This window comes from Manacus vitellinus, unplaced genomic scaffold, assembly GCF_001715985.3.
Source record: "Manacus vitellinus isolate BGI_N305 unplaced genomic scaffold, ASM171598v3 scaffold_19_pilon, whole genome shotgun sequence".
NCBI classification, from domain to species: Eukaryota; Metazoa; Chordata; class Aves; order Passeriformes; family Pipridae; genus Manacus; species Manacus vitellinus.
In genome coordinates, this window is record NW_021939395.1 from 12134901 (window position 1) to 12161216 (window position 26316).

General features: G+C 41.2%; 1 protein-coding gene across 6 annotated transcripts in view; it reads right to left on the reverse strand.

Moving 5' to 3' along the window:
* FGF13 (fibroblast growth factor 13) overlaps window positions 1–26316 on the reverse strand; it is a 248636-nt gene that overhangs the window by 141740 nt on the left and 80580 nt on the right. The gene's annotated exons all lie outside the window — the stretch shown is intronic.

Sequence of the window (26316 nt, forward strand, 5' to 3'; positions counted from 1 at the left end):
TATAAAAATAGGTTACAATCAAGCCAATCAGTCCCAAAACTACTGTACAGAAAAGCATTCAATTTTTGACACTGAGAGGAATTTTCCCCGCCTACGTTGCTATCCCTGAGGGTGGAGGAGATTCTTGGAAAAATGGAACAGAATGTTCAAAACACCGGCAGACCACACGCAACACAACCATGCCTTCAAAATCATCAACATGCCACCAAGCCTGCACATTAAAAGGCAGGATCTATTTAAATATTGTCATCCTAAAGGGGATATATCTTCATTTTGTCCAAAAGGCACTTGAACCATGGCAACATTACATTTCTAGCTGTGGAATGTACTCCAATCTGCCTTACTCTTCAGTGAGATTGAAGGAATTAGCATTGCTCTGAATCACACGTTACGGATGAAGTCCCATTAGACTCCTAAGAGGTTCATTACAGTTACACATTCATTAGATCAGTAAGGAAACATATTTTACTTGAATCAAGGTTTCTCTTCAACAGAGGAGCACTAAACGAAAAAGAATTAATTTATTTATATGTTTAAAAAGTGAAATAAAAGCCCATAATTATCAGGGTTTTAATGATATCTATATCAAATGACTGTTTCAACACAACAGACCTGCCAAAGGGCTTACAGTAGGAGTATCTTAATGCTACAGCATACCACTATGGAGTGCAAAGAAAAGGGCTGAGGGGATCCCAGGGCAAGGACTGGTGCTAGCACACTGCTGGTGGTAGGTAGGAATTGAGGAACTAACTGGGGTGTCAGAAGAGATGCAGGCAGAGCCCTGTAGGCACGAGACAAAGGAAAACAGGACCAGGGAGGACAAAGCAAACAGCCTGGCACAACAGTCGAATCACCCTGGTCTCAGGGGGCTTAGCTGCCAGACGTAGAAAGAGGAGAAGAAAAGGCACCACATCTCCTACCTTGACCTATGGGCTTCCACCTTCTCTCCATTCAATCACTCCTGGGCTGACTCAAGCCATGGGGAAAAAAAACAACCTTATCCAGGATCAACTTGCCATCCAAATCACATGTCCGTCTCACTTTAACAAAAATAAACGCTCAGGAATGCATTCGAGCAGCAACTGGAAAATTTTCGGAGTGAGAATACCCAAGAAACATGAATACGTTTTAAGTCAGGCAGGCCAAATTCTCATGTTCTCATGTCCTGCAAATGTCTGGATACCAGCATGTGTTAGAGGGTGCAGGGCTGCACCCCACAATGCTGCCTGTGAGCTCAGCCTGTGCAGATGGGAGAGGAACCTCAGCAGGGTGTGATGGAGAACTGCCCGGGCAGCGTTAGCTCCCTGTATGAACACGAGGACATGAACATCCTTCTGGGAATTAGCATTTACGTTTTATTTGTGGTTTGGTGTTTTGTTTTTTGTTTTTTGTTTTTTTTCAGGCTGCTCTAGGCAACATATTTGTAGTTCACTGGACACAGACTTCCTAATAATCATTACCGTTCCTGGTAATTTTTAATGAGTTGATGCAAGGCAACATCACTCACTTCCCTCTTAAAAAGAATTTATAAAAAAGATCTGTATAGAAATAAAAGCCTCATAAACAGAGGAGCCACATGCCATGATTAGAATTAAAGGAGCCATCTGTTTCTTTACAGTCATGCACATCTCAGACAAAAAGTACACACACGACATATGTCATTACTTCCACTTTCCTAATAGAAAATATTTGTCATGATTCCCTCCCACAGGAAGCTTCACCACCAGCTTGCAATGTCAGAGGAACCCCTCCCACTAAAGCTCTGCAAGCCGTGGATTCAGGTTTTTTCTCTTCCTCAGCCAACCCGGCATAGTTTTTCATGCCTCTGTGAATCCTTTGCAAACATATTTTCTGCAAGATCCACAGCTGGGGACTGCCTCACTGTTTTCTACCATCAACAGGAACTGCACTGCTGAGCTCTACACATATACTTGTGTCTTACCATTTAAAAGTCACTTTAGGAAATGAAGCTGTTCACTGGATGATATACTTTTATGTCAAAGTATTGTAGCCCGCAATTTTTTTTTCTTTCATCTACTTCCAAATGGCTCTGACAAAAAGCAGACTGATGGAAACGCACCAGACACACTTAGACATACTCCTCAACACCAACTTCCAGGCAGTTACAGAAAAATAGTGCAAACATTCCCACTTTCCCCTCACCAGCAGAAGGAAGCAGCAGCACCGTGCTCTCTCTCCTTTGCTCTTCATCACACACATGCAGCCAGCTGGAGACCCAGAAGTTGGAGATCATGCTTCAAAGTAACACCTCTACACCAACAGCACACAGATATGCTCTTTCCTATACTGTATTAACAAAGCTGACAGGCTAAGATGCATGTTTATAAAGCATTCAAAAGCATCATCTGTAGTTGCATGTACCCCCAAAGTGGTCTACTGGAGCAAAAAATGCCTCTTCTGGGCCAGGTTTTGGAAAAAAAATATTGTAGAGACCACAGCTGCTATTTGATGCTCCTCTCCTGCTGGAAATGTTTGCACTGCACAGTTGCTTTTATCTCTAGGCTCCCTATACACCACACTTGGGAGCATCCCACCTCAGCTTAAAAGGCTTGCTCAATCAAATGTCTCCCACTATTCCCAGAAGATTTTTCAGCTCTATGGCATGTTCAATTAGCATCCAATCAAAAGCAAACCAGGATCTGTAAGACAATTGAAATAATCAGTACTTCTTTAATCTCACCAACCACCAAAGTCAATATCTTGCTATAAAGTTACAAATTTACACATGCTACCCATCAAAGCAGCTCCTGCCAGAGAAGTCAGTGCAGCATCTGTAGAAGTCAAAACTGCCCCAGCGATGCTGCCCTGGAACACGAGTGGGAATGCTCAGGAGAAGCCATCAGGAGACCACTTACCCTGAAACATGACTGGCTTTAGTCCTGCTCTCTTCTACTCAGCCCTGACAGAGTATCCGTAAACCATAAATACCAGGCCAATGACAAAAGCTCTCAAAAAAACCTCTCCTGAAAGGATATAAAATCCTTCCATCTAAAACATCTCCTCCTCTTTCCCTGCCTTGCCACAGTTCAAAAACTGTACAGTTCAAGACTACCTACTGTGCCACTGAGACATCCTGAAAGGATTTCTTCAGAAAAATCAGAGTAGCTTAATTTAAGTTTGTCTGACCTGGGTTTTTACCCTTGCTCTCAGTCATGGAAAACCTTTAAATAGGAACAGGAAAAAAAAAAAAAAGAAAAGTAAAAGTTGTCTGGTTCTTCAGCTTTTCTCTCCACAGGCCTGAATGCTTTTGTTATAAGCTGTTTATCAGAGGCTAGGAGAAAACCTCTGAAATTGAAACACTGGCAGCTCTGCAGCTACACAAAGGGAATATTTCCTTCACCCATTGTGCTCTCTGATGTAGATCATTATTTCTGTGCGTAGACACGGGTTTCATTATTCGCAACACTCTGTGACCCTGAGATGTTCTGTAAATTCTCCATGTCAGTTGAGTAAAAAAAACACTGTCTTCCTCATGTCTATCTATATTCCACTTCTGTGACATCTTGCATTACTATGCAGGATTGCTCACCCATGGCAATCATTCCTTTGCTTTGATCATCTATGGAATGCCTAATGATGAAAGATGTTAAGATGAAAAAAAAATAATAAAACAAAGCGCTTTATCCTTAATTCAAATGATGTATTAACATCGTACATTTATAAAGTACATTTTTAAGTCCTGTAAATATATGCATGTATGAAAAAACATCTATATTTTTACCTAGCCTTCTAAACAGAAACTTGTAACAAAAGATATGCACTGATGCTAACATCAATACCAGATCTGTGTTTCAGAGGCACAAAGTCAGGACATACCTCATTATTACCACCTTCTTCCAGAAATACATTCCTAAATAGCTATGTTCACTGACACCTTATTTAAAAAATAACTGAGTTAAGCCTCTGCTGAAGAGGAGGTTAAGGTGTAATCTAGATTTATTGATATTTCAGCTGTCCTTCTGCAATTTTTACATGTCATTCTGCCTTCTAATGAATACACTCTAGTGTAGAGTAGGTAGACAAATATACCCATCCTCAATATCCCTTATCTACCCAGGAAAATCTCTCTTCAATACATTTATGAAAATAAAATCAATTGTATAAGTATTAGAAAAAAGCAAATAAATGAGGCAAGAAATGCCCAACACTTAGACAAGAAAGGAACAAAGAATCAGCCAAGTATGTAATAGAAAATAATTTCCAGCTTTTAAGCCTATCTACTCACACACAGATTGTTTTCCCTTAGCTGCCCTTTCACTACTTGTCTATCATAGGATCACACTTGGTGCCAGGACAAAAACCCAACAGGGTAAACTCTGTGCAGGCACTGATGCAGCAGCAGGACAATGCTGTGCTCGCTGGTGCTCTGCACTGCTAATTCTCTGGGCGAGTGGCTGCACTCTTTGCAGGTAAATGAGAACAGAGGATGGCAGACTTATTTGTACCAGCGTGTTCTCCTGTCCTTTGCATGTTCCCTGTGCTGGCTCCAGCTCCCATTACTGTAAGTCTTGCCTCTGCGTTTCCAGGCACCTCTGGAACCTCAACTATCTCTAAACAACATCACCTGAAATCACAACACTGAGAGAGTCAAGTCAATTTTTTCTCTGGCTTGGAAACACACTGCCAATTAAATAGCAGAACAATCAGGAGTACTAAATCCAGGCATAAGGGTTATTTGTTTGAGTAAAGAGTTTTAAAATTATACTATTAGGAGTTAGAAATGATATTGAACCAATTTTCAAGTTACCTTGGATTTCTGCACCAAGGACAATGTATAAATCTAAGAGCAAGAATGAGCATAAGATAACAGCAGACTGCTCTGTCTGAACCTTGGAGACAGATCCTGTCCCTGTCCTCCTTGGAAATGGGCTATTTCAGGAGGAAATCAGCTTACTAAATTTCAAACTAATGCCCAATTCATCAAATGTCCATAGAACAAAACCAAGCATCACCAGTGTCGCTGTTATATCCCTCAGCAGTGTAAGCCCAGAAGGTTTCACCTGGATGGGCCAGGAGACAGTGACAAACCTTTTCCCTCCAGACATGGTTCCCTCGAAGCAGGGCCAAGAGGACAAGGGGAAACAATTTTTGGTAGAAAACTTGTAGCTGACAAGGTTCCCCCGGGGGGACATGCTCACTGACAGGGACGTGGGCGACAGTTCAGGGTCCTGACTGCTGTCATCCCCCCCTGCACACAGCAGCACCCAGGGCTGGGCTGGACTGGCCAGGGCAGCACAGTGACGTTCTTCCTCGGTGCACATGAGGAAACTTCTTCATCACCCACTAGCAATGTTAAGGTTTTTCCTGGTGATTGATTCTGCTCCACTTTCATGCTCTCCCTGACGAAGCAGTTTTACTAGCCAGCAGCTATCCACATCTTGAGCTAATGAGTGCTACATATTAATTTATTTCTATTTATTAAAGCTCTTCTAGCAATAGTAGAGGTTATTTTAAGACTTGGAAGTAAAAAAGCAATCATTCAGTCATAGAGAGGAGTGTCAGTAAACTGAGATCAGCTAAGGAAACCAGCAACATATCAGAAAAGCTCTTTCTGGATCCTTCCACCGCTTCTTGACTAACAAACCCTGGCTGAGATGAGGCACAAGCACACATACATGGAAGCAGCTGTCACTTACTACTTACACAAGTTTTGAAATTCTCTTTTAATGCTCTTTCTTTACTGTGGGAAGAGTCATCCAACAAGCATAGTTTTTCACCATAAACCTGAAGCACCTACAACATAAAAGCCCATCAGCTTGGACCTGCTAAATCATCCAACCTGACTGCAGCTCCTGTACAGGGACGAAGGGATAACGAACACGTCAAACTGCTTTATGGAGTGCACAGATTGTTCTCTATTACATTACCTGGAGGACATAACAAACCAGGGAACTGCAACTTGACAGAAAATGTACACAATTAAAACTTAAAACTCCAGGGGGACGGAGAGGAAATGCTTGGCAAGGAGACATACTTCACTGCTATGTGGTGCAGCTCTTGGCTCAGTTTCAGCTTGAGGGAAATACTCAAGCATGGGCATCTGTTTATTTTAAAGATGTCAAACCAGCAGCCAATTTTATAAAACAAAAAGCATTCTGAACAGAAAGTACTTCAGGCTAACCAACATGCTGCAAAATTTCTTCTGGATGATTAAAAAGTTCTTTATAAATGTATCTTCTCTATCTCCATGTCTAATTTAGTTCCAGGTCTTAAAGTGGTATTTCCAAGAAAAAATAAAAAAGCTGAAAAGATGCACGACGAGTTTTGGCCTATGCAAAACTGACCTGATTCTGGAAGAAACAAAATGTGAACACAGCATGATATAATTGCATGAATTTGTCATTACACAGTCATTCTAACGACATCTGCTTCTTTCTTTGCCTCACTGATTTGCGCAGTATAAAAAGCAGACGGCATTACATGCTGGTCATTCAGGAAGGTCACCACCTAACTGTGATACATACTTCCACCTTAATTATTCTAGGCTTATTTATGACATACCAGAAATTCATTACTATACAGAGAATGACCACATTCAAAGAAGCATCAATAGCCAAGCTGAAATACTCTTAAAATGGGACTGAAAGAATAACTTGAAAACAAACATCATCGGAAGGGTTAATTTTCTATTAGAACACTCAAGGGTTTTGCACTGGGATTTCTTTTTTTACTGTGATTTATCACTTTGATTTTGCCTGATGTTTCCTCATCTCATTTTCATGCATCACTGTATCCCATTCAAGAACAAAGTTTGATTCCACTGCTTCTACTGGAAGGATATTTTAGTGTGTCATGCTCAGAATCCCATGTACTACAAAGAGAACACGAAAATCGTCATAGAGTCTCACTAGCAGAAGGGTTATTATTTATTTCTCATGAATTTGTTCTTTTACTTATAATTAGATTGATCCTGCAGTCAGGCAGACAGTAGTCTGCTCTAATCAATAAGTCTGCACAAAAAAAAACAGAATTAGGCCAAATACAACAATGAAGGGTAGAGAAAATTACATTAAATAGGCGCTATCATAATTAAGGACTGAAAGATACAATGGCAAAATTCTCCTCTCTGACCTATGTTACTGATGAAAGCACAAGGTGTACCTGTACTATAATTTTGGAATGGCACTGTCAGTGACTTTCTTGGATCTCCCCTGTGCAAATAAAACCCAGAAAACCTAAATGGCAATGACAGTTCTGTAAAGGAAGAGAAAGATTTTCATTGCAGCTTGAAGAGAAATGAAGTGAACATAAAAAATAGAATAATAAATTAAACTACATGGCACATATTTGAGATTAAAACGAAAATCCTCAAACTGATAGTCACCAGCCACGATGTCCAGGGGTCACAACATTCAGCATGGCCCAAATGCAGCAGAAGACAGACTCCTGGGCCAAGTGGTTTGATACAGTCTAGAAGGAGTTCTGTGGAATTTTGCCACCGAGTTATGTTTTACTTTACATGATACATGGACCAACAGACTGAGGGAAGCATCAAAACTAGGAGGATGCCTCATTCTTAAATAGACCACTCTAGCCCTGCCCACTCCTGCATGCACCATTAAGAAGCAGAAAATTATTCATATTTCACTATGAAACAAAACACTACTAATTGATTCTGAATAGATACAATATGGAAATTGCAATTACAGTAACTCCAGCTGCTGAGACTGAATGTGAACAGCAGCCATGGACTCCAAATCCCAGTCTAACACAGCTTTCCAAAATTCCCCAAGAAGACTGATAAACATAGACAATCCTGCTGTGAGACTTAAGCATATTTCCTAAAAATAGTTCTGTTTTCATTTGTTTCTTGCTTTTTTTTTTTTTGGATTTTATTTTTTACACTACATGCATTAATTGGAATAATACAAAGTTTAAATATGTTATGTGCCAGACACAGTAATTACGGTGCCGAGACTCGCAATAAATCTTTAATGCAAATATCTTTATTGCAATATCTAAAAGTATGATATGCATTAAGTTAAAAATATAATATGGAGACAGTCATAGAACCATAGCATGGCTTGGGTTGGAAGAGACCTTTAAAGATCATCTGGACCAACCCTCAAAGATCCTAAAGCTGTTCCAGCCTTGAAATCTGACAAGAGGAAGGCACAAGAGAAGAATGCCATTTTCAGTAAGAATTAAAAGGGATTACATTTCTTTGGAATGAATTTTCCACTTACATTGAAACATCAATCACAGCTCCCACTTCCAAATTATCTCATTATTGATACACTGTTTACACAACAATTAAAAGTAGAAGGTATATTTTCTTTTCCAAATATAGCACTGCTGCTGTTCTGTTGGATTTTTTTCCTCCTCTCCCCAAAGATGGCCATAAAAAGAACTACATATATTTTTATAATTAGATACAAAACCAAGACTTACACATTTATTGGTTTCTTTTAAGAGCCATTAGGTAAAACTTCAAGAACAGAAAAGAAATACTAGTTAAAGTTCCATCAGACTGAACTTATACTTCAGTCAATTACTTAAATAATCCATGCCTTTTTTTAACCTGAGGGCTCTCAATCCTGTCACTACATTCCATAAGCACTGATGATTATAAAATATTAGTTCTTAACTGTTCTTATTAATATTAGGCTGAACCAAACCACAAAGTTCAAACTTAGATTAAATGGCATTAAAAGAGAGCGTGAATCTTTAAACTGCACAGGCATTGATCTTTGTGTTCAATACTTCCTTTATTTAAAGACATTTAAAAGTATAAGATAACGGGAAGTCTTTCCACTGAGAAATGCAGGCTATTACTATAGAATAGACAGTGAAAACCTGCCCAGTTTTCACATGCTTCACTGAGAAAGTGCCAGAGGTAATGAAGACCCATTGCACAACCCCACCTGCCACTGAAAGAGAGCCAGCATTGAAAGGGATCTATTTTTAGAGGGATGCTAAAGGTCAGCTAGCTAAGGCCTTTAGTCATGCAATGTCATCCCCACGTTAAGCCTTGAGATGCTTTTGAGCAAGGCATTTGCTATACAGTAAATGGCAATTTTTTTTTCCAAGACATTACATATTTGCAAGTTCACCTTCAGTAAACAGTGCCAAAAGTGCTCTCAGGAAAAAGAAATGGCACAATTACAACTTGAGAAGGAGTTAGAAAAATGTCTGTATAAATATAATGAGAACTTCTGGAATGGTGTCATGATCCTGCTCTAATGAGAAAGCAAGAATTAGAGGATAGTTTTTTAGGAAAATATGTATTATTTGAAGTTCTTGAAGAGACACTGAAATGTCATATGGTCTACAGAATGCCACAGAACGGGCAAAAAACAACCTTGGGTGTATAAAATGATGTTACATACCTGTACCTACACAACACCCTCTTTGACAAGGCGTGGATAAACCTAAAATCTCACAGCTGCCTGGGACCAGGACTTACACTGCATCAGCCTGCCTATATAATGACACTCAACAAAGCCCTAAGGCCTGCATTCCTCTGGCTCTGAGGAGCACAGGGATTTCAAGTAAGTGTACAGTCTGGGACTTGCTGAGCAAATCACAGGACGTGCAGAAAGGCCCATGCACAGAGTGATGATATGCACAGAGTGGTTGAATAACTCCAAAGGCTGAATTCAGCGATAGGTGAGCCAAGGACAGTGTCAAATGGGAGGTGTAGCTACAGCCTTACAGCACACCTCATGGAGTGGAGCCCAGGAAAGGCAAGTGCCAAGGGCCAACTCGTGGGAGACAGGTGTGGAGCTACAGCTGAGGAGCAGCCACCGGTCTGTAAATACTGGCAGAGGAAGGAAATGTCCTCCAGGACCATGCAAGCCACATCTTCTCTGTTTGTCCAGCTTGATGTCCAACAGCTGGGGCACAACCTTCTGTCTTCTCCCATGCACAGGACAGAGGGATTACGCCCTAAGATTTTTATACATTATTTAACCCCTCTGCATTTGCAAACAAATTTATTTCCCTGCTGTGAAGTGCTACTTTAGCTCTTCCATCTGAGGTTTCACCTGTGATGTCTGAGTTGAAATTAAGCCACTCTTCAACTCCCCAAAATGAGATTTTTTGGCAGGAAAGAACAGCTCACAAAATCATAAGAAAAGAATCCTCCTCCCCTACAGCAGGTCTCTCTCCTCACTGTGTAGGTGTGAGCCCCCTGTGCCAGTCCTCAGCCATCACCCTAGTTCTGTTATGGATAGATACAGTTTGCTACACGAAATAAATCTCAAGTATTTCTACTACTAAGATCCACGTCTTTGGCTGACCAGGGAATGATCACAGTCCTATCACAATGAATGAGATGAACAACGGCACAGAAGGTCACTATTGATAAACAGTTGTGAGCTCACAGAAAAAACAGCTTTCTGCAGTGCAAGTCAATGCACTGTCGTAGATGCTTGTATACAAATGGTATGATGGAATGGTGGGGATTGAATTCGTGTTTCAATTTGCAAACTAAACTTGTACAGCAAACTTTGCAGAGAATCAGAACATCGTGGATTTTGACAGCTTTGTCAAAAGGAAGAAAGAACAGCAGAGAAAAAAAAAATCAAAGAACACAAGAACGAGAGACTGACCCCGCTCATCCAGGAGCTTTTCCAACTGGAACATTACCAGCACTGCTGTGCTGGCACCAGTTGGAGGAGGGTCCAACTCCTTCTTCTTCTTCCTTTCTGAGTCCACACAACTAAGAGGAGCAAAAATGCAGTCCTTGAGGATGCAAATGAACGGCAGGAGAAAGAAGGCAGCCTATCAGGTGGTTTATGTAGAGCGGGAAGACACAACACAGGCAAGAGATCTACAGCACCTACTGCTTTCTGCCCTGCTTTCAAAGACCTTGTCTGCCAAATAATAAAATGTCCATTTTACTTAGTAACTACCCTCACAAAGTTAAAAAGCTTGTTCAAGCTCTATAATTCAGAAAGCAGGGCCAATGAACTGCAGTGAATTTTAAATGCTTTTAGTGACACAGGGAAGAAAAGCCTGTACTCTCTTCTTAGAAAGACAGGGAAAGAAAAGAGAAAAAAACTAAAGATGTGGTTTGTTGTGCAGCATTTCTTGCTTCACTGTTATTATTATTTCTTATTGCCTAAGGCATTAGTTTATACTAAGTGAAAAAATGGAGGAGCAAGGCACAATTTTTATTTTTTTTTTCATACATTCCCATAAGTTACAGTCACTGATGTTGCACAACTTTTGTCCCCATTATTCATAACGGGCCTTCTTGCTCTTTTATCACACTACGTTCTGTTTCATCAGAAGCTGAACAGCAATTTCCTTCATAGCTCAGATCACAGACATAAAAACGTTCACCACCATCAGAATGATTTACAAAAGGTACTGGTCCTCTGCATCCTCAATACAGACACTGGCCTCCTTGTCTCCTCTTTTATGACAGGTAGAAAATGAAGTAATGAAGTAGAAACGAAGTAATAAAACAAAGATAAATCATTCATCTTGGGAAGGTCTGCATCAGACCAATTAAAATAATGTCTTAGACACAGTGCCATAACATATTGTACCTATGGGAAGAAGCTACTAGCATGAGCAAGCCCTGCAATTACTATTTTCTTCAATTATATCCCCAGAGATTTCTAGCTCCAACATAATAAAAGATTACCAAATTAAAATATACCAAAAAATTAGTCTCTATATTTTTTCCAGTAAGCTATTAAAGGCGATGATAGTGACAAATCTCTGCCTACAGAGGAAGCTCACACACATCAAGACAAACACCAGATACAGTGGGATTATTGAGGGTGAGGAGGGTTTGCAGACCTGGATGCACAGCTGCAATCCACGTTATGAGCCCGTTGAGGGCTTCCTATGAGGCAAGGACTTTCTTGAAGTCGGTAAAAAGGCTGGATCCTGCACTTCCATGAGCACCAGAGATGCAAAAGCTCCTGCTTAGCTCCCTCTCATGTTGTGTTTGATGTCACCGGGCCAGGCATCTCTCCCCTCCCTGCTCAGGTCAGGGCTGAATCCATCCCTACTGCACCTCTGAGGCCCAGGGGCTCACAGCTGAGCATTATATGCCAGGATCCACCATTACACTATAAAGAACCAAATAAAGAGGATGTAAATACTCAGCACTCCTCAGTATCAAACCTCCACATTGCTCCATTCTTTGTCACGTTCTCAGCAGCAGTTTCCTCTGGAGTTAAATCACAGGCACAAGAACGTTCACTGCCGGAGTGATTTACGGAGCTGTAACACAAACAGCAGCCTCTGTCCCTCCTGCTGTGGCAGCAGCACAGGGGGAGAGTCAGAGACCAGAGCATGAACACAGTTGTCGAGAAGGCAGACTAGGGATCGTCTTAGGCAGGCAAAAACCAGCACAATTTCATTCAGCTCTGCACTCAAAGTACCCTACTAGTCCATTTCAGAGCTGAGTCTGCTCCCCAGCTACTTGGATATGGGCACCTGCTACCACAGATTTTCCTCTAGGCAGTCAGTCTTATGCTCCCCGGTCTGTGGATTCTCCATGTGTCTATAAATCAATCAAAATCTGGTTTGGAATTTTGTTCTTCTCTCATCTAGAGTCCTAGACTAAAAATAGCACCCATCCCCTTCACATATGCTGATCTTCAAACAATTTTATATCACTGGTATCTAATTATAGTATAACCCTGCTTGTTACAATTACATGTCGTTTACTTTTTGGATGGCCAGGGGAAACTCTTTTCTTATTCCAAATAAAATCTCCACCAATAACACACTCAATATCAAAAAATCTAACAGAAAGACTAAAGAAAACAGGGGATTTGGATTTTTTAGCTTATAATTTCTGACCACTTCAAAGGTTAACAACAAAATTCGGTGTCAAAAACAAAGAACAAGAGTTGAACATGGGGAACATTGCAAACCACAGAAAATCCGTGGTGACAGAGTTAACTGAAGCATGATCACACAGGCTATCAGACAAATCTGGATCACTTGAATGGACTGGCGCAGCTTAAAGGGGTTTTTCTTTCATTTATAATTAACCACTTGGCTGTCACATCACTGTATTCACATACCCTGGTCGTGAATGTTTACACTGAAATCTCTGTAAAAGACACAGAGACTGTGAGCTAGAAAAGGTGAGAAGGGAAGTTATATATCTACATCAGTGAGATGCTCAGCTCTGCACCATGAAAGCAGCCAGAGCAGAGGGAGAACCATTCACCAGCAAAACAGCCACCAAGGTGGCAGCTGCATGTGCTTCCCTGGGTGCCTTCACCCCAGGCTACAGAAACCTTATTTCGGGGTCACAGAGCACAGTGAAGTTTTGAGCTGTGCAGTCTGATTTCTGATAAGAGTTACAAGGATAAATTTCTGCTAGGAAGAGGGTATTTGACAAAAGTCACTAATGGTCCCAAAAAGCAACAGATGACACAGAGACTGATCTATGTGACTTGTGAGAGATTTTCCAGAAAGTTCTCAAAGATTAAAAGACTTGTCATGCTGGTAGCAAAGCTCAAAATGGAAACTGCATTAAGAAAGATAACAATAAAGTATGAAACTCCAGTTTAAATAATGAGCAAATGAATTTAAGCAAATTCAATATAACCTATGCTGATCTACTGGCTTCTGCCAGTAAATATAGTGATTTTATGAAATGCCAGAATAACTGAGGTTTGAAGGGACCACTGGAGGTCATCTAGTACACACTCCACTAATGCAGAGCCAAACAGATCAAGTCACACAAAGTTTATACATTTAGGTCCTCGTCTACTCCTCTTAGAGAAAGTAATTTCACAGGAGTCAACTGCAAGCTCAGGGTTTTTGTAATTTATTTCTTTAAATGCTGAAAATGCGGCTGTGAAGACTGAAGCTTCAAATAAAGCCAGTGAAATGTCTGGTGCTTCACAAACAAAGCCTTCAGCAAAGCAGCCAGTGCACTCATACCTCAGTCCTTGAACAGGACAGCTGTATAAATCTAGTTTCTCTAAACTGGATGCCATATGGGCATCTTCAGTGGTTTATCTACTTGTGCACCTCTGAGATTTTTAAAATAGACTTTATTTTCTTTTTCCTATTAAGAGTATTCTACAAAGTGGAGTTAAACTCATTTACAACTGCAATCAGGGTCCAACACTGTGTGCAGCAAAATCTTTAACCCCTACACAAGACAGGACTTGCAGCCTTGGAGAGCACAGACCCATCTCACTGGTCTGAGAGCCAGGAATGGGCATTTTGGAGATTTCCTGACATCACAGAATGCCTGTCCCTCATGGACTGCACCACAAGGAATGGACAGCACTCCCTCACTGTAATTAATGCCAGAACCCCAAGTTGCCACCCAGGTCTGCTCTCTGGCAGCTATGGGGAAGAGGGGTATTGTGGGGCAGCGTGTAACCTGCCCTCACTGCTGGTCAGTTGGATCAGTGGTGTCTCGTGTTGTCACAAACCTGTCACAACCCTTCTTCTTTAAGCCTTTAAAGGAAAAGCTGCCTGCTTAACAAAGGGACCAAGGTTTATGCCACTGTAAAGCATCCATGGGGCAAAAGTCCAAATAAACACTACAGAACTCAACCACAAGCCCTGAGGCTGTAGGATAATAGACTTCTTTAGCGCCACTGCTGATCTGATCCATGTTTCTACAGCCCTTTGCAGAATGATGGAACATTGCTCCAAGAGTGTAGGATTTGGCTCACTCCAGGCCCTTTGCTTTAGCTCCTGGCAGCTCTGAGGCATTACTAATTTTGCAATAGTTGCCAGCACCAATACACCAACCAACCAGTGGGTTGAATATTTTAGCTGTAATAAATAGATTTGAAGAAAGGCTTTCTTTACTGACAACCTGCTTTATTTTTGCCAGCAGGCATGAATCAAAACAGAGTCACAGTACCCTAGCCTGACTTCAAAGGATATGAATATTTAATTTTTTGCAGCTTTTTGCTTCACTGTCCATTGTACTGCAAACATACCCCCAGGCCCCCAAAATCTCTTTCATCACTAATTTAACTTTCTCTTTTTAAAGATGACAATGCAGAGAGGATGAGATGCATTTCCAGCAAAGGCCAACCTGCCATGACCTTGTTTATTTTCCAGAGCATGCCCAGCCTGTGGACAAACAGAGGGTTGCTCCACAGGCTAGAAGCTGAGCTGGGCCCAAGCAGAGCTGGAGGATGCAATGCTCCTGGACTCCCAAGTGCTGTTTGCCAGACAGAGCCCAGGCTCCAAAGGTCAACACACAGCAGCAGGGGGGAGGCAGCACATGACTTCTTTTTGCTCTATGGCATAGCAGAGGACTAGAGATCAGATCTAAAATTTAATGCAAGGATGCAAGTGAGGCAATTAGCAAATGACTAGGCATCTGCAGACCAGCAGGCCCCCAATTAACCAGCTAAATACATTATCTTTGTGAAGATCATAGATTTTTCCCTTAAGCTAATTGTGTATAACTCTTACAACTTTTCATATCTTACAGCAGACTTGGGCTCCAACCCTGCAAGGTACCTAGTGCCCTTGCTCCACTGACATCCGTGGGAAGCCACATGCCTCAACCTTCCCAGAAAGAGCATCCTCAGGCTCAGAACCTCAAATACCCTTTTATTCATTCATGTCTATTCAAAGGGGAAAATAAAAATGGTTTCACTTCTGAATGGCCTAACAACAAGCTCTAATTAGCACTGTCTCTCCTATTCTCTCAAGTCTTGGTTTATCTTTACTCTGTCCCTGTTTCACAATCAGGGTCCAGGCATCAGCCCTTACAAAATGCTAGTGCTTACCATGGAGGGGGACTTCACCAAGAAACATAACCAACATCAGCTAAGCTGAGGTTAAGTAAAAAGAAAATTATGAAAACTTTCTTGTCCTCCTGTCCCACCATTTAAAAGTTAACATAAAAGATCATGTGTTTGCATTAAGTTCTCAGAACTTTTATTCCAGTTAAAAAGATGGAAAGTATCTCAGCAGTGGTGACTAAAACATCCACAATGCTTTGGAAAGCCAGCAACAACCAGTATCTGACTTTCAGGCGCTGAACAGGCTTCAGCATGTTGACTATATCCAAAAAAACAAGGCTGGCAATGAAACAGTGACCATTTGAACAAATTGGCTCACGTTTTAGACAGATGCGATGTCGACTATAATGCCACATACAGCTAAAATGACAGATATTTTTCAAGGGCTGCTTTCTACAGCAGGAAAATAATGTGATCCGTGCAAGACAGGAGATAAGGACAAGCTTTTCAGTGAAAGAAACCCTTCTCTGTCATCTACCACACAGCCTAGCAGCTGCCTACGGGGCGAGAGGGGTGAGAATAGTCATTAGACACTCACAGAACATGCTGCATCAGTGCACCTTTCCTCCCAAAGGGCTCCAAGGTATTTGCCATCTTTTGAGGCTCACAAATATCCTGAAACCACCTATTTCAGCCAGTGGGTGTTTTGCTATCAGATAACACCCGGCCCAGGTACTGCCTTACTGAACCCTGCCCAGCTATGCCAGTAATGATGGGAGCACTCAGCTAAACTGCAAAAGTGTGGCCAGGAGTGGGGGCAACATCACAAAAGCGGGAAAGCCCTCAAAAGCGAGATATGGGGTTTGTATTAAAGCTGTGCACGAAAACTATGTAACTGCCCCACGAAAATATCTGAGAGCACAGAAGGAATACTCCCTTCTGTCTTGGGATGAAAAGCTAACATCTCTACGCACATCACCAGTCTGGAAAGTGTAAAACCAAATTTCAGTTCAGGTCGGACAAAAATACCATTTAATTTTGACCCTATTAAAAATAAAACCCAAAATACTAAAAAAAAACCCTGCAGGGCTGGTTTATTTGCTTTAAGAAGACCTGAAATGCAAAAGAGGTTACACTCATCTCTCCCTCATTTACATTTCAGTTACATTGTTACTTTCATCTATTTTATAAGAAATGTAGGCCCTTTTCCAGGGTTCTTCACACCCGTCCTTTATTTGGTACATCAATCATTTGTCTCCTCAATCAACCCCACCTACTGTCACCTTGAGCCCTGGAGGCAGATGACAGTACTGAGAATTTCAAAATGTACTGTTCCATTTTCTGTAGACCACATCTAGATTCCCCTGGATAGCTTCCAGCTGATCTTGGGCTCAACCCCAATCCTTCACCACAGGCCACTGTTCCGGGGCTCCAGGGGCCTATTGTCCCCTTTCTGAGGCACATGTCAGGTTTGCTGCAGAGGTGCTGTGTGGCTGGGACCAGCTTCTGGACAACTGCATGTTACTGAATAGTGGACCTACTATCCTTCAGCGACCTGCAAGATCAGGCTACTCAACTGTGCCGGGAATGTGGACGGCTCGGTGTTTTCAAACATTTGATGTTCACTAACATCAGTGAGGCTAAAGCAAACTGTGTTCTCAAAACGAGTATTGATCATATAACAGTGTTCATCTGGAAACAGCCACGTTATCTGATCATTTCTGCTCTCCCCTTTCCTCTGTGGATAATTTTGACTTCGTCTGCAAAAGCACGTTCTGCCCCATTAAGACATTTAAAACTGCAACATGACACACAGCTCCAAACTGCTGCAGAATGCAAGTACTCAGCAGAAGCACAGAGCAGCATCTTGTCGATATTGATTTTACAAGCACTGCCCGTGTCAGGAGCATTTCAGAGAGGCCAGAAATCCCCTACCCTGTCTTTTGTTTTTGTCATATGATAAGACAACTAGTAAGGCAAATACAGCCCTCCTCCATCTCAGTAGATGCAGTTATCACATTCCCACTGTTGCCCTTCCTATTTTACTAACGTGGCAAGCTCTACACCTGTCCCAATTGCAAAGAGCTGGACAAGACCTCCCTTAGGCAGGACAAGGCCATTTCTGAGGAAGCCTTGCCACATGGACAGATGCTCAGAGCAGGTAGAGCTGAACCTGCCAGCTCTACAGCAGCTGTTTTAAGGTGGATTTCTCGGCAGTGACAAAACATGCTCTCACAGCAGGACAGGCTTGCGGTGTAAAATGTTTTGCCACCCGATGGCCTCAAGCCAGCTGGGATGTACACACTGCTCTGTCAGAGAAGGTCTCAGCAGCTCACCAGTCTGCCAGGTGGGCTACAGAGCAGGGAAATATTTTGCAGATCCAAGCAGAGAAGGACACTGAGAGATCAAGATTAATACTCTTTTCATTCAAATTTCATGTATCGAACTAAACACCTCATCACCACATGGTGCTCAGTAACATTACAACGGCTAACTGTGCTTTTGTGCTTTTCAAGGAGGGAACTTAAAAAGTACTTTTATTAAACACAGTCCAGCGCTTGCCACTTCACCACACCTTGACATTTCCAGAAGGTCACAGAAGAGCATATCTTTAATCTAAAACTATTCAGTAACAACACCACTCTGCACAGTATTTGTAACATTTAAACTTTCTCCTGATCTCCCTTATGAGATCAACATAGGTTTCAAGTAATTCATGAAACTGAAAGCAGCTGATGCTCTGTGGCTGTGCTAGGAATTAAGTTACTGTGTGGGTGCTGACTGGTCTGGTAAAGAGAAAATTTCACACGATTTAGCATCAGCAAACTGTAAATGTATTCAATTAAGAGTTTGCAAACAGCCCCATTAGAAATAGTGGCAATACGGTTCTGTGTAGCATTGTAAAGGTGCTAAGGGTCACAAACTCTTTCTGAACATGGTTCAGTAACTACTCTAGAAGTCAAAATTTAAGATGGTATGACAGAAACTGAAGGCACTATGATATTCTGATAAAATAACATTCCTTCCTCCAGCACCTCAGAAGCTGCCATCATTACATTTCAGTCCAAGCAACACTGGTGATTTGTATTTACCAAAGATGAAAGCCAAAGACAAGGCCACTCTAAACTTTTTCTCTTTCAACTTATGCAAAGGCCAAATTCAACTTCAATCAGACTAGCACAAGAAAGCTCTGTCCATCAGCTGTCAATGCAGCTCAGCCTATAGCTATCTTTTGAGTTTTGCTTTCCCATTCTATTGATTTGTACTGGCCTAAGTCTATGAGTTTCATCTCCTGGTCTGATCGGTTAGTTTTAATATTTGTCAAAGAAAAATTCACTAGAACTGGTACAGACAAAGCCTTAGATGTCAGAAGCTGAAGACTTATAACAACATGAAGATAATGAAACACACTGAAAACTGTTGTTAAATCTTTTAGCATTAAGCTAAAATCTTTATCCACTTACAGAAAGCTACAAAACCCCCTACAATATAACAATCAGGCAATTTTAAGAAATGAACAGACAAAGGCAGAAGCACACAGAGCATCAGAAGCATCCAATCACAGCTACAAGAATAAAAACAATATCCCTTTTTATGATACTGATTACATGAGCTATTTAAGTCTGTTTGGCCATCACATTAAATCTAACCATACAGATCAATTCATGTCAGTATTGACAGAGAACAACAAAATCCCTCACAGGCTTTTCTTTTGCCCCAGTGCTCAAATCTCAGCTAGGGTTTTCTTTTCTTGGATCAAAAAACTTTTAGGCAATTCCAAGTGTTTATTCTGTCTCAAAAATAAACTACATTGTACTTTCACTAAATTACCTTTATATTCATTTTCTCTCAGCGATTCAGCTGAAATGTAGCATCAAGTGAGCAGTTACCCCTCCACTGACCATGAGGTCTTCACGTGATTTTCAATGACAGAAGCACCTCAGTTTGGAAACTACCACACAGACAACATGATTTTAGGATTTTTGCACCATATATCTGAGTATATATACTCTTAAAGTAATTAAGAAGGCAGTCCCAGCAAACAGGGAGCTGAAGTTTACATGCTGCCAGCCCATAATAATTAGTCTAGCAAGAGTCTTCTATCCATGTCCAGCAAGTAAAGAGACCTTCAATCTATAGATGTGCAAGTAAAGCACAAAACCCAGTGGAGAGAAGTGGTCCTTACCCAGCTTAAAGATTCAGTTCATACACTGCACCATTTGTACCCTGAATATATAAGTATTTCTTCTCAAGTTTTCAAATTTCCAGAGAGCAAGATAATGCTGACAAAGACAAGAAATCCACTGTGCACTTCACTTCTAACACCTAACACTTCAAAATATACTTTCCTTACTCTAAAGCTTGCCTCTCTCAAGTAGTAATATGCACCAAAATCACAGCTCCTGAGTCTGAATGGATTCTTGATTGAGTTGTACAAGATGGTTTGTAGGCTTTGCTCTCAACTTCCTACATCTAACCTCAGGAAATTCCCACACCGGCTTAACAATAAATTGAGTTCTTTGTCACACTTAATGAAAGAACAGCCACAGAGTTAATTCCTGCCTGCTTGGCCCACAGCCAGTAGAAAGCAAAGAGAAATTTGGGGGCATCAGCATTTAAGCTGATTTTCACACAGTTGCCACCACTGTATATTTAAGCAGAAGTAGCTCAGGGGTTTGTTAAAAAAGGATCACCTTGACTGAATGCAGAGAGTTTTACAGCTTCTGAATATGTCCAGAGAGCTCAAGGAAAGTCACCTGAATCCCTGCCCCACTTAGTGTTTTAGAAAAATGAAAAGGAGGGAAAAACCCCGAGGCAACCTAAACAAGGCAATATCTAACTTGCTTATGGAATAAGCAGTATCAGTCACTACAGACAAAATGCCAGGATTCATGCAAGGCTCAAGAATATTGAAATACTTTTCCACAAGCTGCGGGGTGTAAAAGAGCAAAAAAGCCCTGCCCATTGCTGCTCTGCCGAAACACAGAACTTGGGAGATGCACATACCTGGTCCATGGGCTTAAAATACAAAGTAATAAACATGTAGCAAAACCTACCAAGTGATGTAATGACATTTTTCAGAAGTGAAAAAACTAAACAGGTTTGGAAAAAACCTGCAGCAGGAAGTAGCACTTGAAATAAACAAGAAGCAAAGTACATGAAAAGCTCTAATCCATTTGCCTGTTTGAAATATTACTCACTGTATGGTTCATCTCAAAGCACAGGCTTTGTAGTTTATCCTCCTCAAATCACTCCCAGATAAAATTAGTCAGGTGATTTGCAGGATATATTGATTAGAGAGGATTTAGCTAAGGCAACATAAAAACATCCAGCTTTATCATTCAGTGAAAATGAAAGAGAAGAAAGAAAGTCTGCAGGCTATTATCATTGTATAGGAATTAAGCTTTATTAATGAACTAACTACACAGAAAATGATAGATAAGGGTTAAAATAATGGGGTTTCTCTGTAAAAAAAAATCTGAGAAAAAAAAAAGGCAATACAAATAAAATAAGTTTTCAGTGTTTGCTTGTTTGTTTTTATTCTAGTGTCTCTAACAGGCTGAATTCTTACCTGAACATTCTTGAAAAACCCTGAGATGCTCAGTTTTCTCCTCCAGTTCACAACTTCTTCAGCCTTTACATATCCAACATCCTCAGCCTCCTTCTATTAAACCCCAGACAACATGAACTACCCAGACTTTTCCACTGAACAGTGGTTCTCCTCAGGATTAACTTTCAAGTGCTCCAAAGACAAAATATCCTGATTGTGCTATGCACAGACTGAAAAATCAGGGATTCTTCTGATATGGGGAAAGAGAATTGGGCACCCTCAACTGCCCCAGCTGCGTGGGGGCTCTCCTGAGGCTCCAGGTTTGCATGAGACCTTCAGAAGAGTGTCCTGGCAGCAGCTCAACAGATGGTCTATTTTATCTCTAGGCTAACATGTCCTTCATGTTACAACTTTGTGAGAACATATGTATGCTCTGGCATACTGTAAAAATCAAAATCCTTCAACCTGAGCATATTGGGTAAAAGCAGCCTGGCTCCCCATAAGGTGGTTGAGCTTAAACCTACATGGGCATACGACAACAGAATCCTTAATAGAATTGTCCATAATGCTCGCATGGAAATGAAAAGAATAACATATTGGATATGATTTAATACCCCATTCCTTACACCAACAAGTGCTTGTACTCCCTCAAGCAGTGGCACTGATAGCAAGGCACTCATCAAGATCCACGGCAGCTCACAGCCTGTGTGCCTAGTAGCATTTAAAAGTATAATTTCATGTGAAATGACTGTTACTTGAGTTTCCTCCAAATGTCCTTGAGCACTGTGCTTCACAAACCCCCTCACATTGGACACCCTTGTCTCAGAAAAGCTGGGGAGTGCCCCCAGTTCCTGGCCATGATGCAGGAGGTGAAACAAGAGGAAGGCACAATCCAGAAGGCCAGACAGGAAACCCATATAGTAGAGGTCCTAATATATTTACTCAACAGGTAACAACTCCTCAGAGATTTGCTGCATCTTAATATGCTGGGCAAGACACACCTTCTCAATGGCAGAACACTGCATTCTGGAGAAAAGGTAGGGAAAAAAAGTCTGTGTACCACACTGCTTGCCTAGAAATCTGCTTTGGTCAAGGCATAATTTGGATTAAATCTGCCAAGTAGCTTTAGGTGGCAAAAAGAAGGGGTTCAGCCAGGGTGATAAAAGAGCAGTGGTGTCAGCAGCCCTGTTCTCACCTGCTCTCAGCTGGAGCACTCAGCTGCAGCAGTGTCCTGCCTGCACTCCAGCAGGTTTGAACTCGAAGCGTTTATGGCCCAGGAAGGTGTCACGACCACACTGAGCCACAAGGGAAGCGAGAAGGGCAGTTTTCAATCTGACTACTTGACACTGCTTTACTTCCTTAAATATTCAGCTGAGCCCAGACTGACTCCACTGCTCAGCAGCCAGATACTTTCCAGGGATGCAGGAGAAAGGCATTTAAATTCCCTCAGGCTGAAAAGGGAAATGAGTTGAAATCCACAATCTGAGGTTCATCAACTCATCCAGGAACTACTGGGAAAAAGTGTTATGTCCCAGATGTGTTCTTGTTTTATGAATCATGATTCTCTAGCAACTAACTCATTTCAAGAAGATAAAGATGCTTCAAAGGTTTTTTATTTTTATTTTTGGTTTGAGTTAAAAATATATATTCTTGCCAGTGAGACATGCTGACAAATTTTCTTTTAGTTTCAGAGCATATCTGCTTTGGTTTTATATGCTATTTTAGATCAAGCACAGAGCCAAAAAATAAATACAATTATGTATTCCACTCTATGCTAAAGTTTCATTTAAAGTCAAAATGGAAAGTATTAACAGATAGGCAGGGTAGAGCACTGAAGTGGAAGATTTAAAGATCCAGGAATTCTGCTTAGTGGGCACATTTCTATGTTTTCTTGTTGTCTTCACAGCCCTTCCTAAAATTCCTATTATTGGCAAGAAAGTTCTCATGAGAACAAACCAATTTCTGACTGTCATGTTGCATTTCTGAGAAGACAAAGACATCAACTTGTTTCTACCATATGTGAAGCCCAAAAAAGAAATTGGAGGCCAGCAGTACAGCCACCACAAACCCACTCTGCAGTGGCCTCTGTGAGCCCCCTGCTTCAGCAGCAGGTACGGGAGGGGACAACCAAATCTTGCAGAAAACCTGTGAAAACATGAGATCTTCTTTCTATTTTTCACAGAAGATGAACTCATTATTTTCTATACAATGCAACCCTGTTGCCTTTCCTCCATTTGAATTCCACCATACCTCAGAGGAGGAACAAAATATAACCCTTGGGTTCAGTTTTACCCCAAGGTAAAATTGTTTCCCAGGGAGACTAGTTAAGGTGATAAGGTTTGCTTTCAAATTCAGCTAAAAAAAAAAGAATATTTTTACTTAAACTAACTTACAGGACTGTTTACAGCCAATGGTGTTCCCATATTCTGTGATTCTATGGAAAGGCCCAAACTCTTTAACAAACAAAAGTTCTCTTCATGTCAGTGGGAATACTTGTACAAGTAAAACAAGCAGGATGCATGAACCAACAGAATGGTCTTCACCAAAATGACTTCATTTCTATTGCTTTATGTTTTAAGCAGGCATTCTATTGTTTTACTAAAATAAGTGTTTCAGTCTTAAAAAAAAAAAAACAACAAACCTCACACATCCCTTGATTCCCACATGAAATGAAAATCTCTCCTAATCTCTGAAATCGCTGTTTGTTAAGATTTCATTAATTTAGGTCAGCCAATTGCTTGTAAAAATTTAAAAGCTCGTTGCAGACTTTCTGCATATTCAGCAATTAAACTTCTACATTGCACCTGGCCATTTCCCACCTTGCACTCATGGAACAGATCCGGTTTTATGGAAGCACAGCATGTGGTGTGTAATTACTTCCGAGAAGTCAGCTAAAGCAGTTGGTCTCTTTTACAGTCCAATAACTTTCAATCCTGAAATCACTTTAAAGAAACACATCAAATGAAATTAAAGAAGCAATTTGAGCTTTCATGACTTGAATTCTTTTTAATTGCTATGGTTGCTGAAAAGCAACCCATGTTCCTTCCATTGTGGCATCTCAGACTGAAAGCACCACCTGATTCCCTTGCAGAGCATTTCATTAACCTCATCCCCCTGTGGCACTGAAGCCATAATCCTACATTTACTGAAGGTAACAGGAAACTTAATTGTAATTGCAACTCAGCATTGAAACCATCCTTCCACCACTGGAAAGTTACTCACCTGGATTATGCAGAAGAAGAGCTCATGTCCACAAGGCCTGGAATGAATTATTCTGCTGGACATACCAGTTACAGTTTTGGAGGTAGTATTTCAGAAACAGGGAACAATAAAGCACATCCACAAGATTATTCACACGTTCCCTTCACGCTCCCAAGAATTTGAGTGTGCACAATCATATATGTTACTACCAGTGGGCATAATGAAGGGGATTTGGAAGGTTTTGGATGACCCGTTAGCAGTGTTGTTCTCTGAGTCAGTCAGATTTCTTTCAGTCACTGGAAGTGCTAGTAGAGCACATCATCACTGCTGGTTGTAATGGTCTGACACACACCCCTAACTGTTTCTCTAAATATATACACTCTTGAAGATGCCTCATTTCTTTTTCTTTCTCTCCCCCTAATTTCCTTGACTCAGTCACATGAGCATACTTCCACCCTCTCATTGTTTGTCAAATAAAAAAAAAAAAAATTACAAAGCTAGAGAACTCACTTATGGAGGCTCCACAATGTACTGCTGCAACTCAAGCCATCATTATTATTCAAACTGGTCTGTATAACCATGTTATCTCACCAATTCTGTTGGATTCCCAATCCCTTTTTCTCCATTCTCCCTTCTTTCATCCACTATAATCCCACTGTTCTTTTCTCCCTGTTAGCAGGGATAGTTGTTTACTGCACACATGTATAATATGCCAAAACCCATACTGGGCTCTCTCACCAGTCCAGTAAAACAAATTCCCTCTTTGCCTTTGATAAATTGGAAAAAAGTCGCACATAAAATATAGTCAATCACAGCAAATGGAGTTAAAACAGTAAGATTCTTATATCCCAACTCTTATCTGAATGAGTTTAATTCTACAGAGAACTCTATGAAACTGAGCAAAGTTTCAGTAGATCAAAAATGGAATTCATTATGTGAAAAGATCAGAGACACCATATGACTGAAAATTATTCAGACAAATCCTCGGGTAAAAGCTTCAGTGGAAATTACTACAGATGAACATTGTCCAGACTAACCCCAACCTCACACACGGGCGAACTCTGCCGAGCTCTCACCGACTCAGCACAAACATGAAACAAAAACAGGCAACCCAAGGGACTAGGCACCAGTTTTTGCAAATACTGGGCAAGGGCTCAGTCGTGTGGCTTTATGAGTTACCACACACCAGCAGAACTGCTCTAACAGCACAGGAGCTCAGCTGCTGGCACTGTGACTTCTCGTACCACAGGACTAGAGAAGGCATAAGCTCAATCACATTAACTTGTATTTCCTCTGGGCTGAGTTCATATATTGACAGCTGTGTTGGTTTTGGCTGGGATAGTGTTAATTTTCCACACAGTAGTTGGTATAGGGCTGTGGTTTGGATTTGTGCTGGAGACAGCATTGATAATTCAGAGATGTTTTTGTTCTCACTGAGCAGCACTTACACAGAGCCAGGGCCTTTTCTGCTCCTCACCCCACCCCACCAGCAAGTGGGCTGGGGGTACACAAGGAGCTGGGAGAAAACACAGCCAGGACAGCTGACCCCAAGTGACCCAAGGGATATTCCAGACCATATGGCCTCATGCTCAGCACGTACCAAGTGACCATTATCTGTCATAAAGCCCTGCTTTCCTGGAGATGGCTGAACACCTGCCTGCCCTCAGGAAGTGGGGAATGAATTCCTTGTTTTTTTTTTTCTTTGTTTGCACATGTGGCTTTTGCTTTATCTATTGACCTGTCTTTATCTCAACCCCTGAATTTTCTCTATTTTACCCTTCTGACTCTCATCCCCATTCCCACAGGGAGTGAGTGAGCAGATGTGTGAGGCTCAGTTGCTGGCTGTGGATAAAGCACAGCAACAGCCAATGTGGATCAATTGATCTAAGATACCTC